The sequence below is a fragment of the Colias philodice genome, chromosome 23, assembly GCF_061535455.1.
Source record: "Colias philodice isolate Cphi_HAF_F1 chromosome 23, ilColPhil1 Martin Lab GWU primary, whole genome shotgun sequence".
NCBI lineage: Eukaryota > Metazoa > Arthropoda > Insecta > Lepidoptera > Pieridae > Colias > Colias philodice.
Window position 1 is genome coordinate 5,476,817 of NC_143108.1, and position 17,362 is coordinate 5,494,178.

Genomic DNA, 17,362 nt, shown 5'->3' on the forward strand with positions numbered 1-17,362 from the left:
ATTCCATCAGGCCAATTTTATAACATTTAAACTTATATTGGAATCGTCCATAATTGGTAAAAATTAATAAGAACAAACATAACAATGATTATATTGACTAGCTGTGCTCCGCGGTTTCACCCGCATTGCTCCGTTCCTGTTGGTCTTAGCGTGATGATATATAGTCTATAGCCTTCCTTGTTATATGGGCAGTGGGCTATCTAAATTTAAGAATTTTTCTAAATCGGACCAGTAGTTCCTGAGATTAGCGCGTTCAAACAAACAAACTCTTCAGCTTTATAATATTAAGGCGTTACCCGGCAATTTCGACTATGTTCAACCTCTATAAACTCTGGTACAACATAAAGCACAATACCGAAAAAAATATATAAAATAGGATGGTCTTTGATCTTTAATTGCTCGCGAGGACTTTTTTCCAAAGTTAATAGATTTCTAGAAAAAAAATGTGCCGTGGTCATCGATTTTTCCGCAAATACTCTATAAACTTCGTAACCTGCAGACTTAGAGCTCTGAAAATTTTATATTTAATAAATTATCAGTTACACAACAGTCCCTGACGAGGATTTTTTGTTTCACTGATTGGTATCTTTTTAAATACAAAATGCGAGGAAAAAAGAAGGTGCAGCGGGAGAGGTTTGAGATCCGTCAAGTATGGTCAAGGTTATTAGCGCATGTAACAGCCTTAAGTATAGATAACGCTCTAAATTTCCATTCATTGAAGTAACGTAATTTCTCCAACCAGAAAATTGTCATAGATGATTCTAGATTCGAATTATTCCCTCCAAAAAGCAACAAGCTCATATAAGTGCGTGTAATCGTCGAAAATATCCGAAACTGCTTGTTACCGGGATATGGGACCCTATTATGTCACACCCTCCCCGGAGGATATTATTTTACTTTGATTTATCACCGCATGGGGACATCTTGTGTTTTGGCAAAGGTGGTAATCACCTAACGATTTATTTCTAAGCTCGTACTTTGTTAATTTTATAGCTCTTATTAGATGTTAAATTTGATAATTTGTAAAATTAAACTTTGATTTTACACAACGTTTAAAACAATTTTTAATGTAGATACACTAAATAACCGGAATTATTATCAAAAGAAAACATAAACGACACAAGTTGTAATAAATCACAAACATAAATAATCACAGGGGAGTGTCTTATTTAAATAATTTGCCATCTGTAAAGGATCATTAATAATATAATTTGTATAATTTAATTGAGACGTGCAGCGAACATTTTTGAATATCAAAGCGTTCATTGACGCGTATCCGATTGCCCATTATTCGAATAGAGACGTCAAAACCGCGCCAAAATTCAAATTAGGAATAGAATTAGTGTCAAATCGTTAATTTGAATTTTCTACGCAGTTGACGCTGAATAATATAGGAGACTGGACGTCGAAATTATGAAATTTCTCTTGTTCTATAACAATGGAGGACGGGGATATATTTACACGCTATTTAACAATATTTACGCGATTTCAACATGGACACGTGAATACGTTTAACTAATTTACATAATCTATTAATAGAATTAAATTTAATGTGTAAAGTCAATTTAAATATATTTGTAATATCGACCCTTTATACATTCGATTAGCAAAGCCTGGGTTATTTGTGATAAATTAGGTATTATTTTGCGTTAGAGTTCTAGTTTTAAATCTTCGAATTAACATTTTAATCATGGATTTACCTCCATTTTCGCATCAAGCTAAGTTATGAATATTCTAGTTTTTTGCCTTCGACTAAAACTGATAAGACGGTCAGGTACTCTATGTCTTTCTTTATAAGCGGATCCTTCATCCTCAGTTATCGCATATTATAGTGCTTATGAGACCTTCGCTTTTGCCTCTGTTTAATTAAGTAATAAAAAATAAATAAATTAAATTTGCGACATTACAAATATCCCAGATTAATTTAATTATTTCTTCCGACCACACTAACATTTTTCATCTGTACTTTTGCATTTTAAAACAGTTTAAAATATTAACAATCTACAAGTCATGATTATCACTTGATATTGTTTTAAAACCTAACAACACGAGTCAAGGTAAAATCATCAAAAATTAGTAACACAACCTATCCCTTGAGGCTTTATTAGTGTCACCCATTTAAACCGTATCCATATAAATTAATGTCAATATTTCCCTTGAGTAATATCAATCTAACGTGTTGTTCGCGGATTACGTTACAAATAATATCATTTCGTACGCTTATTCGTTCTGAATGGTAGTGACTGATACGTTTTGATACTTTATATAACGGCGCGGCGGAGTGAATAAAAAAGGCGTGTGTTCTGAGCACACGTGTCAGAAGAGAAATTTATTTGGCAAGATTCAAACAAAATCGTCGCTTTACTCCATGACGTGACGGTATTGCCATGGTGCGACCTTGAAATTTTACTCTCAACGCGCATAAAGAAGTGTCTCTTCAAAAGGTTTTATCTGGAATATCGAATTTAATTTAATTTAGACAAATTTAATACATTACTGATTGAATTTGAATGGCTAATCTCAAAAAAAAAACTTTATGGTAAAATATGTACAACGGTAACTACATTACGTAGGTATGGATATAACTATAACTACATTCTCTCATAGTAGGTATAATTGTATGCAAGTCACATCAAATCCAAAACCTCACATAACTTATATATACAAAAACACAGACACTTTACAACGGAAAGATTTTGAACCAATACCTGAATCTAACTGCAACATCTCCCAAAATATAATATTAATTTTCAATTATGAAATCAAGTATCAACCACGTTCGTTCACACTCGATCACGCAGTAACGAAGTCTCCCCTCAATCGAGGGTTGCTAGTTTACTGTTTCTTTATTCCATTATGTTTTAAAGAGAAATGTCAAAGCTATCGGGCGAGCGCATTGGCGAATTAACGTACGGGGAGAACAATGGCAACAATTTTGAATTTTGAATTTCGAACACGATTTGCTGATTGTTTTAATTATGTGCTAATAATTATAATTGTTATAATGAACGAATGGTTTTACAATGTCATTTCAAATTTTTTGATTGGTGCTTTTGTGACAGTTTGTAAGTTCGAAATTTAGAAAATGGTTTTAAGTAAAAAGTATGTGGATATAGAAATTGAAAGATTGTCAAAGTTAAGGCCTATACATATTAATAATAGAGGAAAGAATAGTTATTTTTTAAATTTAAAGTATTAAAGGCACCTACTAAGGCACCTACTATACGAAACGATATAATGTATTTAATTATTATTCTTTGGTAAATCTATAGTGATTTGGTAGACAGGTCTCTATGACTAATAAGGTCTATGTATAATCACAGATAATATAAAACTATTGGTATAATGTATGACTTGTTCTGGAATGTACTTATATATGTACTATGGCTATTTAAGCAACAATTTACCCACAGAATCAACATACACTTTAAATGTATTAATAAAGTTAAACGATCAAGTTCTCAATCGATTGGGCCTTTTCGAGTGCCCTTACAGATAACCATCTAGCCACAAACACAATTTTCTTGGTAAACAAAAATTATTTAGGGGTTCACAAAATACACAATCTAATAAACAAGGGATGTTCGGCTTATCTTTTACCGATCTGTCAATGCAATCTCCCGCCAAATTGTGATTTGATACCCGACACTCTCCCTTGCTATATATCTATGTTTTTTTTAATAACCTCCACGTATTAATTTCATTGTGTTGCCATTGATAAAAATAGAATATGATAATACGCAGAGACAATATTGTTGTTTTATTTGGCGCTTTTTTTGTGTAGATTTTTGTATGTACCTATAATTGAAACATTTTACTTCGACGTCTAATCTTGTGTGCGTTAGGGCGGGGGCACACGATGCGTTGCGGCGGCGGTGCGGCGCCGGAGCGGTGTCGCTGCGTCGTCTTACATAGAAATATCTGTGGCATGTCACACGATGCGTTCCGGCGCCGCACCGGACTTGTAACCACCAAGACGAGGCGGGGAGGGGTGAATGCGGTGCGACGTCGGAGCGGCACCGCTCAGTTGTTTTGCGTCACAAGGAAGGACACGCTGTGCAACGCTGCTACGACGCCGCTGCGACATAAAAACGTTACGGCGCCGCAACGCTCGTGTGCCCACTGACACGGTGAAATCTTTGCGGTGCGGCGCCGCAACGCATCGTGTGCCCCCGCTCTTAGCGTTCCGTTTTTGAAAATCGAATATTTTGTTGGTAACCTATCTACGCAATGTTTTATTTATAATATGTATCATTGTTAATCTTCTCTAGTCATCTTCATGTTCACAGTTTTATATACAGTATAAGTTACTAGTTAATACCTATAAATAATGTAAGTACCTATATCAAAAACCACTGGCACTTGGCAGAAGCTGATATTTCTATAGTTTACGTTTTTATCTTGTACACAGTATAGGAAACAGTCTCAACTATTTTTTTTTTTTCAGATTACTATCCAAGCTTTCGCATAGATTAAATTTTCAATTAATTTTAGACGTGACAACGTCTTCGATATTGACGTATTCGATAGCCGGCTTCACGCACGAAAAAACATGACTCATGCGGTGTTACCTCGCGCTCTGAGGCGTTCCGTAAGGTTTGAAGTGCAAGCGAGAGCGCGGAACGAGCGACGAAGAAGCACAATCGGCCGTTGTCACGTTCAACTATCGTCAGTAAACCGACTTGTACAGACAACCAATTTTTTTTTGACTCAAATCGATTTACTCAACAAAAAAATAACCAATACAGAAGACAAATAACAAAATCACTGGCCAATTAGATTATACTTAGCTCTAATACAAAATTGTTACATCGCACGTGGCGCGCATGCGTCCGTTCCCCAGTTTGACAGCTAAACAAACATGGCCACCGATCGCGGAATCAAATCTTTATTAATATTAGATCGGCAAACACATTGTTCTTTACAAGGGCATTGTGCAAACATAATTTTTGTAATTGCGTTGCTGTAGGTACGTTTCTTCCCCTATTATTTTATAGGCCCTTTGTAAATGCTGTTTGACTTTGGAAATTATTTCTTACGCAAACTGGCTTTCCGCTTTTAATTTATTGAAGTTATTTCTAACAAAAATATTGTTGTAAATATATTTAATAAGGATTTGGGGATACTTACCTCAATTTAATTGTGACGTTATATAATAATTCCGTACTTTATGGAAAGTGTTCAAATACATACCTACATACTTTGAGATTGACATCAACTTATCTTTTGAAAAATAAACTGGATCATATCAAAAGTGGTTTATTTTCAAACTAAGATATAAAGATAATTAATACCTACCTACACTATAAAGGGAATAAAATATAGGTAGGTACCCAAAATACGCTTAAATAATACATTATAAACTTATTAATTTATATTGAAACTATTAACTCGAGTTCCTTTCTACTACTTGACCCCCAAAGGCCCAAAGGTGATAAAATAAATCAACATCAAATAATTTATACCCGTTTTAAATTTTAATAGACGCTAGACATCGTAGGTACTATAGAGGCATACATTACCGAATCAAAACAAAGATATTTACTCGAGGCGAGGATGTGACTATTAATTTACATACTAATTTATCTTGTAATTAAGTACGCCGCAAATTGCTATCTCAGCCCTTCATAATCCTTTCGCACTGTTGCTTGAATTTGTGGCGTTGGATTTGTATGGATACGCTTGATCTAGGAAATAATAGATTTTTTAATAATTGTAAAGAAAACTTTTTTCCACTTAACCAATCGTCATTTAAATAAATGAATGTACATATTCGAATTAAATGATCACCACCGATAAATATTTTACGAGAAATACGAAACTAAACAACGCTTTTATTTTCTCTTTTGAAAGCCATTATTTATTACTACTAGAATAGAAATAAGTAAAAAACTTACCTAATACCATTTATAAACTCACCCAAAATAAGGGCACGTCCACACAAATCGTTCAGTATCACCGCGTGGTGTTGACACGCAGCCGACAGACACGGATTACGGGATCTGCATCACAAAGCTGACGATTGACGACCGCTACCACTGGATTTGGTGTTTTAGCTCAGTTTTATGTCTTTTGCCGTCTTGTCTGGTTACCGCCTTATTATTTATATTGGAAGCAATGCCTGGTCTATGGCATTCGATTATCAACAATATGGTATGAGGAATAATACGATACATTTTACAGCGCACAGGCCACAGAGTACCTTAGTGCTAATATTTTTTTCTCATTTTCTCATCTATAAGCATCTAAATATGGTACTAAAATTACCTATAAAGTTAGAGATTACCTAAGTCCAACTACATTGATGTAGTCTAGTACCTAGTACATACTTTATTGCTCTATTTTTTCTATCAAAATTATCTTAATCTGTCTAGTCATAGATGATGAAAATAATTGCTACGATACCGTGTTTTCTACCGATAGCTAAATAATTTCAAATCTCTCTTCAAACTTTAATATAATTATTGTTTTGTATACCGCACTAACTATTCATCTACTACTATCTACAAACTATTCATCTTGATCTCTGATTGTTTATTGTCTATATAACCAATATCTTCAAAGTTTAAGACCTTTGAAGAGACCTTTAGATATCGAGTAATTCAATTTAACGGTTTCTACGAAATTCTATTTATCAATGACTAGCTTACCGCCCGCGGTTTCGCCCGCTTTGTCTAAAACCTAATAAATTATTTACTAAAACCTTCCTCTTGAATCACTCTATCTATTAAAAAAACCGCATCAAAATCTATTGCGTAGTATACAAATGGACATAGGGATTAGGGACAGAGAAAGCGACATTTGTTAATTGTTTTATACTATGTAGTGATTACTTATGTATTATTATTTATTAGAATTGATATATCTTATTATTTAAAATTTGGAAAGTTATAGGGATAAAATATCATGATTTCCCCGAATTATAAAAATCGCTGGACGCTTTATATGTCCTGTAAAAACTTAAGAAATAGGTATATTTCAATAAATAACAGATCCGATGTAATTACATATTTTCAATTCTTTCACTTTTGACTTTATCCATGACTTTATCTATTTAACTAGGGTGAATAAAAAAAAGTTTACAGTAATGTTTAATTAGTTTTGTTTGTCAATTTATTTTTGAAATAAACTGAATAATTCCACTTAACACACTACTTATGTCTCTATTTCATTCACTCATTTATAATCCTCAAAATCTAACCGATTGCTTCTCCAACAAAATCAACTCATCATCCATTGACAGTTACAGATGAATCGATTAATACCTTTCAAGAAGACACGACGCAATCGATACAGGTCCCATTTCACGGTCGAACAACCACGGCGGAGTTCGCGCCACTATGCGTTGCGAAGTTGGGTTTCATCGGCTTTTACAGAGTTTTGTTTTGCGGCAGCAATCTGAAAGCCAACTCGATTTATTTATTCGAGTAAATTATTAAAAGCATTTTAATGTTAGCTTTTGCATCAATTATCATGCTATTTTTCCTTTAACCTGTTTTGAATAATCAGTTTCCTGAACTAAGAATAAAGTGTCACCAAAAAATCGGCACACCTAACAATTCAAAAGCTTCTATTCCGATATCTAAAAATACAATCTAAAGTCTTTAAAAACCCACTCGAAAACAATTACGGATACTACATGGTATTTAAATCCGAATTAACGTTTTAATAAGCTTTAAAATTGATGTAAAGCGTCGTGTGGCGCGCACGCGTCTACCCGCGACGGCGGCCACCCATCAAATGCCTGCATAATTTTTAATCACACGACTGAGTAAGCAGCTAATATTCGAGAACGCGGAGGGTAGTTATGCAATATACCATTGGATTGACTTTTGTTAGCGGAGCGCAGCGAATCATTTTATACTGACGCCCAGTAAAAATGATGTGTTTTTAATGTTTGTAACAATTACCATTTATTGTTATTGCTGTAACGAGTTATGGCGGTCGTGAAAATAATGTATTATTATAACATTGCATATAACAATTGACATGGCTTTTATACGTTCTTGTTAAAAATCATACCGTTTATAAGTTTTAAAGTTTACAAATATACAATTTACTGTTTACAAATATAAAATATTTGAGTATACTAACTAGGTCACCTGATAACACATACACACACACAATGCACGTAATTTTTCACTGCCCATTCTTCTCAACTCAACGCGTAAAATATTAAATAATTAAATCGTCTCAAAGGATATCGCATTATAAGCTAATAGAGTCAGCAACTGTCCAATAATCCATCTATTGTAATGCTAAATTGTGTAACACTGATCTATTTTTTAATTACACGCCTCGATGGAACTTTAATATGGGTAAATATGGGGTGATAGCTCGGCTAAATCGGAACCGATTTGGCCGGTGTCCCTTTTTATAGCTGATAAATAATACCTACATAAATATTTTTTGGGAACATTTTATAATTAAATGTTCTAGGTAGGTAATTTCATTATAAATTGTAATACCCCGATGATTTTTAAATATGGAAATAAGATATTGATTAATTATATAGATAAAATATGTAATTAATGTAAGTATGTTTTTATTAGAGGCCCGAGACTTGTAGCTTTTCTGTCCTAAGTCCTAACCCACTGCTTAGGACAGAACTCAAACATTTATTTGTTCAATTAGACTTCTTCTAGAAGCACTTTAGAATCATTACATATTTTTAACATTTACCACAGAAAAGCTACGAGTCGCGGTTTATAAAATCCAGTATTTATATATCCATACTAATATTATAAATTCGAAAGTAACTCTGACTGTCTGTCTGTTACTCAATCACGCCTAAACTACTGAACCAATTTACATGAAATTTGGTATGGATATATTTTGATACCCGAGAAAGGACATAGGCTACTTTTTATTGCGAAATATGTACCACGGGCGAAGCCGGGGCGGACCGCTAGTAATTGATATATGTACTTTCTTGTAACCTCCATAACTGTAAAATTTCACCCAAATGCGGCCATTATTTCTTTAGACTAACAAACATACATCCTCACAAGCTTTCGCATTTATAATATTTGCACAGATAATATAATACCACAAATAATATAATTCTATTCTAGATAATATTACTTATACATACTAGGAAGAAGAATTAGATACAGTTTGAGCAACTCTTCCATCTTACTCTTTATGATAATTGAAATGTCTGCAGAATTTCAAGCAGTGCGTCTGACAAAACAAATCATCGAAACCAATTTTCTCATACGGATTTAACGGGAGCTTTTACTGAGAGCACTGTACAGTCACGGAGGAAAATAACTCCTGTTTTACTATTATTTATTTAATATTTTATGTTTACATATTATGTGGTGTAAATCGAATGTGTATAAAATCTATACAGTACTGCTCTTTGTAAGACCATTCAGCTTGAAATGTAAATATAGAAAACTATAATGGTTAAATGATTGAAACTTTTGAAATAAACGTGTTTTTCTTTAATTAAAGATGTAACAAGTAAATCGTCAGCTAACAAAGAAACTAATGACTAAATATATGAATGAATCACATTATCTAGATTAAATGATGTAATTTGAATCATAATATGTTTCAACTTTATACGAATTAAAATTATGTACGTCTGCTTTTGTGGTGGGTGCATTCTTTTGGGATTTAGATATATACACATAAACACATTTCTTTAATCAAGTTAATACATACATTTTTGCTGCTAGGTGTACATTCCCGCCTCTATGATTCTTTTTAAAAGCTTAAAGCTCATTTTGGATTCGCCTAAATATGCAGCTTTTAAGTGAAGCTGTATGTTTCCATATTCGTACGTCACGATTTTAAAATGTCAGTACATCTAAATTCCATTTACTACTATAATAATGTTGTAAAATGTATAAATGACAGACTTTATGAATATAAAATAATTAATGTTTTTAAATAATGTATTATGTACGAACTTTTATTTGTTTGAAAGATCGTTTGTACTACGTTATGTTTGTACATGTATTTAATATACCTTAACCCGACATGCCAATAAATTGATTCATTTTAAATAATATTTTTATTTTTATTTGAGAGAATCCATACAACGTTATTTATTTTGCAAATGTATCTCCCATTCGTTCAGTACAATGGAAACGCGCTCAAGTATCGCTCGCGGAAGCAATTTATTAAAGAAGTGAATACCCAATTACTAGCCTCTGACGGCTAAGTGCCGATTTTAGCCGATCGCTTGATCCCGGCTCACCAAACGTTACATTTAAATTTTTATTCAACTCAATTTTCATTTAATTCGCCTGGATCAAGGTTATTGCTTGGCTTTCGTGGGCAAATTGTTCTTTTGCATTTTGCACCAAAGAAGAGGATTTTATTTCTGATAAAATAATTATTTTTTTAAAAAATCTATTAATTAGAAATTTGAATCGCCTTTCTACATGTTTATAGGGTACAGGTTGTTTTAACTACCGACCACAGATTATTATTTATGAATGAATCACTACATAGTATAAAACAAAGTCGCTTTCTCTGTCCCTGTCCCTTTGTATGCTTAAATCTTTAAAACTACGCAACGGATTTTGATGCGGTTTTTTTGTAATAGATAGAGTGATTCAAGAGGAAAGTTTTAGTATATAATTTATTCGGTTTTAGACAAAGCGGGCGAAGCCGCGGGCGGTAAGCTAGTAATTAATAAATATCGGTACCTTAACTACCACAGATAATATAATACTGGAAGGACTATTATGTATTCTGTGTCGCAACGAAAAAATATAATCCTGAATGTATCGATTATAATACTGGCTGGTAATCGATGAATTCAAATTTGGAACATTCGAACATCGCTTTTTCGTGTTTCTGTTGTTTATTTTTTTTAATCTATCTTTTAGGCCGCCTTTACACCTGTACGTTTTACTTACGTAAGTCACTTACGTAAGCTACTTACGATAAATTTTCAAGTGTAAACACTCGTTGTAAGTAACTTACTGTAATTTTTTACAACTTTCGTAAATTTAAAAATTACAAGTCTAAACGTGTTCGAGTTTGCTTACGGAAGCGACTCGCAGCTTATTGAATTATTTTGATAAGTTGAGAACTCACCAAAACAATGTCCTCTAAACAAAATTTTATTTACAATATTTTTTGTATCTTTTTTTTTAATTTTTGGAGCAACTTTTTCCAAAAGAAATTCAAAACTTATAGTATTCATTCTTATAAAATTGAAAAATCCGTGTTGGTCTTCCATTGTCAACTCCTTCAAAAGATTTTCAAACGCACCTTGTGCCATTCTTTTTTCTAACCAAGGTTTTACCCAGCATTTTCTTTCAGTATTATTTTTCCGTCGCTTTTTATTGGACAAAATTATGCAGCAGCCGCTTGAACGTGGCGTCTTCGAGGCATTTTTTTTACTGATTTAATGTAAACGGGCGTGTAATAATTTATGTAAGTTTAAACTCACAAAAATTACGTAAGCATTATTTACTGTAAGTTTATTTTAAAAATGCAACCGTAAGTCAGTCACATAATTTTTACGAAAGTAACTTACAGGTGTAAAGGCGGCCTTAGAATATATTTACCTACTACTACGAAACCTACTAAAAACCTTTTATCAATAAAGCGAATGGCTTCAAATAAGCTTGTTACCAGAACAAAATACGGCTTTCTTACAGGAAATGGAACATCTGATGCACTGAATCGATGGTAATCTCGGGACAGATTGACTTACCTGTATATGTGCCTGTATCTTTAGTTGTGTAACAAATAGCTTTATGTCTGTAGTTTATACGATTATTTGGCATTTATCCCTATTTCATTGACCGATTGATATTACTATTTATATTTTCCTAATCATTGTATAAAATATATGATTCGTTTCACCAAGTTAGGACATGAGAATATTATGTATGACCTCCTAATAATTATTTGTGTATGATTAAACATACTGTCACAATAGGATATGAGAAATGGTTTAAACATAATATAATGAATACAAAATATTTGAGGTTGGTAAGTACTTACTCCTACAATATCTTAAACACATACACTTTTTAGTTTTTACGAGTTCAATTTATTCACCAAAAAGCATATTAAAATATTAAATTCATACCTCCCTAATTAATATATTACTTACTAAATAAAATTATCATTAAACCTCTCTTTGTATCTAAGATTAATAAATCTATTTGCGTAGGTATGTAATATCACGTGAAAGCTACCGTGTTATGACAAATTAAACACAAATTGGCCACCACTGTCGTACGCCTTTGATCGCGTTTAGCCACACTGCATGCGATTTGCGACAAATTATTAAGTACTAAAATATCTCAAAGGTATGTATTTAATAGATTCTACGTTTATTCTAATTAAATTATTCCATGTTTTTAAAGTGCGTTGAAGATTAATTTGTTCTCGGCTTCGATGAATTTTAAACAAGATAGTAATCACTACTATAGGTAATTATTCCGCGTAAAAAAAAATGTTGTGTGGTTTTATGAAACCACGGTAATAGTGAAAATTAAGCACAAAATTATCGTATTTGTACGATAATTATCGTACGGTTCGACCGTCACGCGACATGCGCTACACAGACCAAAAAGTTTGAGACGATGTAAAAGTTTCACTTTAAAAAAAGCTAAATTATAAGAAATTGAAAATAAGTCGTAAGTAATAAATACACTCGAATTCTCCATTACCTTATTATTTAAAATAAACTGAAGGTAGGAAAAGTTAAACAAAAACATTTTGTTTATACTCACACAGACACTGAATTCACACAAAACTTTCATTTCGTTCAAATTTACAGTACTCGCTCGCCGCTTTTCAAATTTCACGTCTCATCCAATTATTCTTAGCAATAATTTCACCATTTTATTCGTTTACATAAAGAAAACGTCTGAGAACCACAAACTTGTTTCAACTGAACTGTCGCGACAATAAATTGTACAAAATTAAACTTCTGGTAATTGTTATGTACCAGAAAATTTAATAAAAATTCACATGTATTTTTATATGACAAATGACTGTAAAGCGTCTTATTCACGGTCAATCCCCGACGTACGTCGGCTCAAGGCCGCGGTGCTGGATGTATCCTACTGACGATCGTGCGCGCATCAAGCATGGCTAGGGTTGCCAACTTTTATTTGAAGAAATAGAGTATATCTGATTTTAAAGGAGGTAAATAAAGAGTAAATAAATATTTTTAAAAATGTATTTTTTTGTACTTTTTGCAGTAACTAAGAATTTTTCATTATTTTTAAATGAATTATATGAATCCAAACATTCCAAATCTAAATTTATATATTTCAAGAGCTCATTTTTAATTAATTTTTAATGAAGCTCGGTTTCTCTCTTCCCGCCACTTCACATTCATGACCGAAAAGACTCTTTCAGTAAATGCTAAAGTGGCGGGAACAGAGAGTATATAGCTAATCATTTTTTTTAAACAAACAAATTCGTCAAGATATTTTTTTTAAATAAATTGCCATTTTTCTGCAGTGGACTTTTGCATAAAATCTGTGTTATTCAACAATTCGCCTTGGAGTTCTTTTAAAATAATAACTTCTGAATATAAACTGTCCATGTGTACAAGGTTGATCCAAAAGTAATGATAATTGGGATTTCCTGTGTACATAAAAATCAAAAATAACCGTTTCTTGCTTGCTCATGTACTCACTAAGTTATCACAAAAAAATCATATCAATAGGCCACGTTTCCAAGTATTTACATTAATTTCTGTTGGCAACACTAATCTGCTGTACGTCCGCGCTATTCACTGTCCATCTGCACGACATTCGCGGTGGTGGGGGTGCTTGCTGGATGAAAAGTTGGTCGTGCACATCCAGCAAGATAATAATAATAATTATTGACGTACGTCAACGCTATTCACTGTCGTTTTGCGTCGTGCATCGTGTATGACCTTGGCGGGACGTACGTCAAGATGGACCGTAAATAAGACGCTTTATATTTTCAAAATTGCGTCTCTATGGTTCTCGATTCTCTTTCATATTTCTCGGGAACGTTTATAGCTTTTTAATGCACTAGACGACAAGGCGTTGTGAACGACCAAACGTCACGCATTGTGACATTTCAAAATTATTCTTTTTTATTTTTCGAACATCCGTCAAAACGAAATGACTACATTGAATTAGTGGCGGGTACAACCTAACCTCACTTTTATTTTTGCGACGTAGAGTTTAAAATTATTTTTACGTGCATAATATTTATAGGTCATTGTGGTGTTCTCAGCTGCTCAAGAATGAAGTGGAGGATGGCGAGATCAGAGAAATGCGCGGGATCTTTGAACAGCACGACGTACGGTAGCGCCGACGTACGACACATATAACTCATACCATTTGTCACTTTTAATTGCCACTTGTTGGTTGTCGAAAATGTCTAAAGCGGAGCTATATATTTTAGTTTATTGTGAAATAAACGCGGTAAGGTGCCCCTTGTGAAGCTGAAACGTTCGAAAATTAAGACATTAGAAGGCGTTGGGATGATATTTTGTTCAAAGGACTTATTTATACGTCGTCACTGATAACTACTTTGATGTTAGCTTGTTCAAAATTGTAAACGGCTGACATTGGGCTATAAAAAACGAATGGCATCCGTTTTTTAGACGCCACTATTAATTAATATTGAATTGGTACTCATATTTACGTCACATCAAGCGCAAAATAAATCACGTGATCGTTTTTACTATATTTTGTCTTGTTTAATATAAAATATAAAATTATTTCAATTGTATGTTTAAATAGTTTATTTAACAATTTTTTGTATTTATTTGTAGAAATTGAAGCCGCCCAAAGAGAATAATTTCCTGTTTTCATTTGGAAAAATCGTTTGAACTGGTAAGTAACTACTTATTTCAAAAGATAATTTATTCTATTGATAGTCTTCTAGAATTTATAGAATCAAGAACATTCATCATAAGAACAATGTGCAGTAATTTTAAATTGAAGATTTAGGTATGTTACCAACCGGCTTTGTAACTTTATAGTGTAGTGTAGATAGCATTTTGTTTTTTATTTCTATATTGACTTGTCAGTTTTACCTACTAATACTGTATTTTACTATGTAATACGTATCATATTTTATTTTCAATTACAAACTATAAACCATGAATACTCGCTAACACTCTACTACATATCATTGTACCAAAATAAATAGGTAAGGAGTTACTTAACAATGATGACACATGACTAATACGCTAAAAAGGCGGCTAGGTATCATCCCACAAGAAAATTACATTCTATTTTAAGATCCGTTGAAACACGTGTCTAATAACAGGGTAATTGATCGCACGCCACCTAAATCGTCGCGCACTAAAGCCGAGACATAAAATCGCTCATGGAAATAACTGTCCAAATAACTTAATTCTAATGAAACGGCGGGAGTTGAATGCGAATCTAATGAGCATCGGTAAAATAATAATAGCCGCGTTTATAACGCAATAAACTAAATATATTCCGCGGTGGTGCGTGACGCGCATCCGAACGTGGCGGTTTGACACACAATTAAAAATGACAGATGACTTGTCGGCCGCCATGTTGGAAACGATCAAAAGACGCCGAAATTCCCCCGAAATAAAAAATCGGTCAACACATTTTTAGCTAGTTAACGTGATAGGTTTTGTCGACGTCAATCAAAGTTACGCAATTAGCGCGGTCGCTTTTTGATAAATACGTAATTAGTTGTGTGACATTGGGTGTTCATGTAATTCGTAGAAATTTAAAATAACTGGACTTGTATTCGTTTATAATGGTGGGTAGGTGTGTGTGGCAGTTTACTTTTAAAAATTCAGTTTTCTCCAATACAAAGAGGTAAATAATAATTTCAGCGTATAATTAGCTGCTAATTACCTACTTTCTAATAGGAAATTAAAGTATTATTCTCATCCAATTAGTGTATTATATTACAATTTACAATAATCGATTCAACAACGTTTTAATAACGAAAAAATAGCAAAGTTTTTATTAAATCGATAGTTCCAATATTTTTTAACAAGCTTAAAATGGCTTAGGTATTTGCGAAAAGTTTCATTCAGAACCGATCAGCTCTTTTTTTGTGGAAGAGTAATAATCATAATATGGTTAATGGTACCTACTTTTTTGATTAGATTGTTTGGGCTAATGATATTACATACTTATACGAATAAGTAAAAAGGTGTAAATAGATAACCGACACAACATTCGATCTTCAAAAACGGCACACCTCACACACGATTAGACTTCAAAGTGAGGTCACATGATTAAACTCCGTGAGCAAAAAAATACAACTGATACAAAATGTGGCTAATTAGCCACATCTCGACGTGCCACTTTCGGAGAGCTAATAACCTATATATATCTTACTACTTATAGTATCATTGGTGTAGAGTTTAGACCGATCAATTTCATCAGTGGCTAATTAGCCACATCTCGACGTGCCACTTTCGGAGAGCTAATAACCTATATATATCTTACTACTTATAGTATCATTGGTGTAGAGTTTAGACCGATCAATTTCATCAGTGGCTAATTAGCCACATCTCGACGTGCCACTTTCGGAGAGCTAATAACCTATATATATCTTACTACTTATAGTATCATTGGTGTAGAGTTTAGACCGATCAATTTCATCAGTGGCTAATTAGCCACATCTCGACGTGCCACTTTCGGAGAGCTAATAACCTATCTACATATTACTACTTATAGTATCATTGGTGTAAATTTTTAGCCTGCACTTTTCATATTTCATGACAATTGATATCTTATTGTTTTGAAACACTCATATTACGCATACTGATTTCATGTTACTATAATTAGAAGGTAGGTAATATTTTAACGGGATACACATAAATAAAAGATTAAGAACTTGAAAACTATTTAATATCAACATCGAGCTTATAATATCTTCACGGGCTAATATTTACAGCTTGAGCATCACTTATTACAACTTAAATTACAATAGGCGTTCGATATTAAGATACACACAATAATCTATGTACAAATATTTTATACAATTTAATAGCTTGATTACAAATTAATAACACAATATACAGATACAACCAGTAAGGACACTTCATACAACACGTTCGAAATGGATCTCGCACACAAGCACGTGTGTTTACGAGAATCGTCAAGGTATTATCACAATTTATTGACAGATACATATAAGAATACCCTTACGATTCTCATAAACACGCTTGCTTGTGTGCGTGAGCCATTTCGAACGTGTTGTATGAAGTTTCCCTACTGGTTGTATCTGTATATACTGGTACTATCTGTGTTAATATAGTAAGCTTATCCACAGGGCTGCCACTGTTAAAGTTATATATTTATATGACACATTATTTATTTTAATTTTATTAACAATATTATTCGTAAATATTAATCGCTATTTACACTGAGTAGATGATAGTTAC

General features: G+C 33.0%; 1 long non-coding RNA gene across 1 annotated transcript in view; it reads left to right on the plus strand.

Annotated features, from left to right (window-relative positions):
* LOC149478053 (uncharacterized) overlaps positions 1-17,362 on the plus strand; it is a 113,486-nt gene that overhangs the window by 70,254 nt on the left and 25,870 nt on the right. The gene's annotated exons all lie outside the window — the stretch shown is intronic.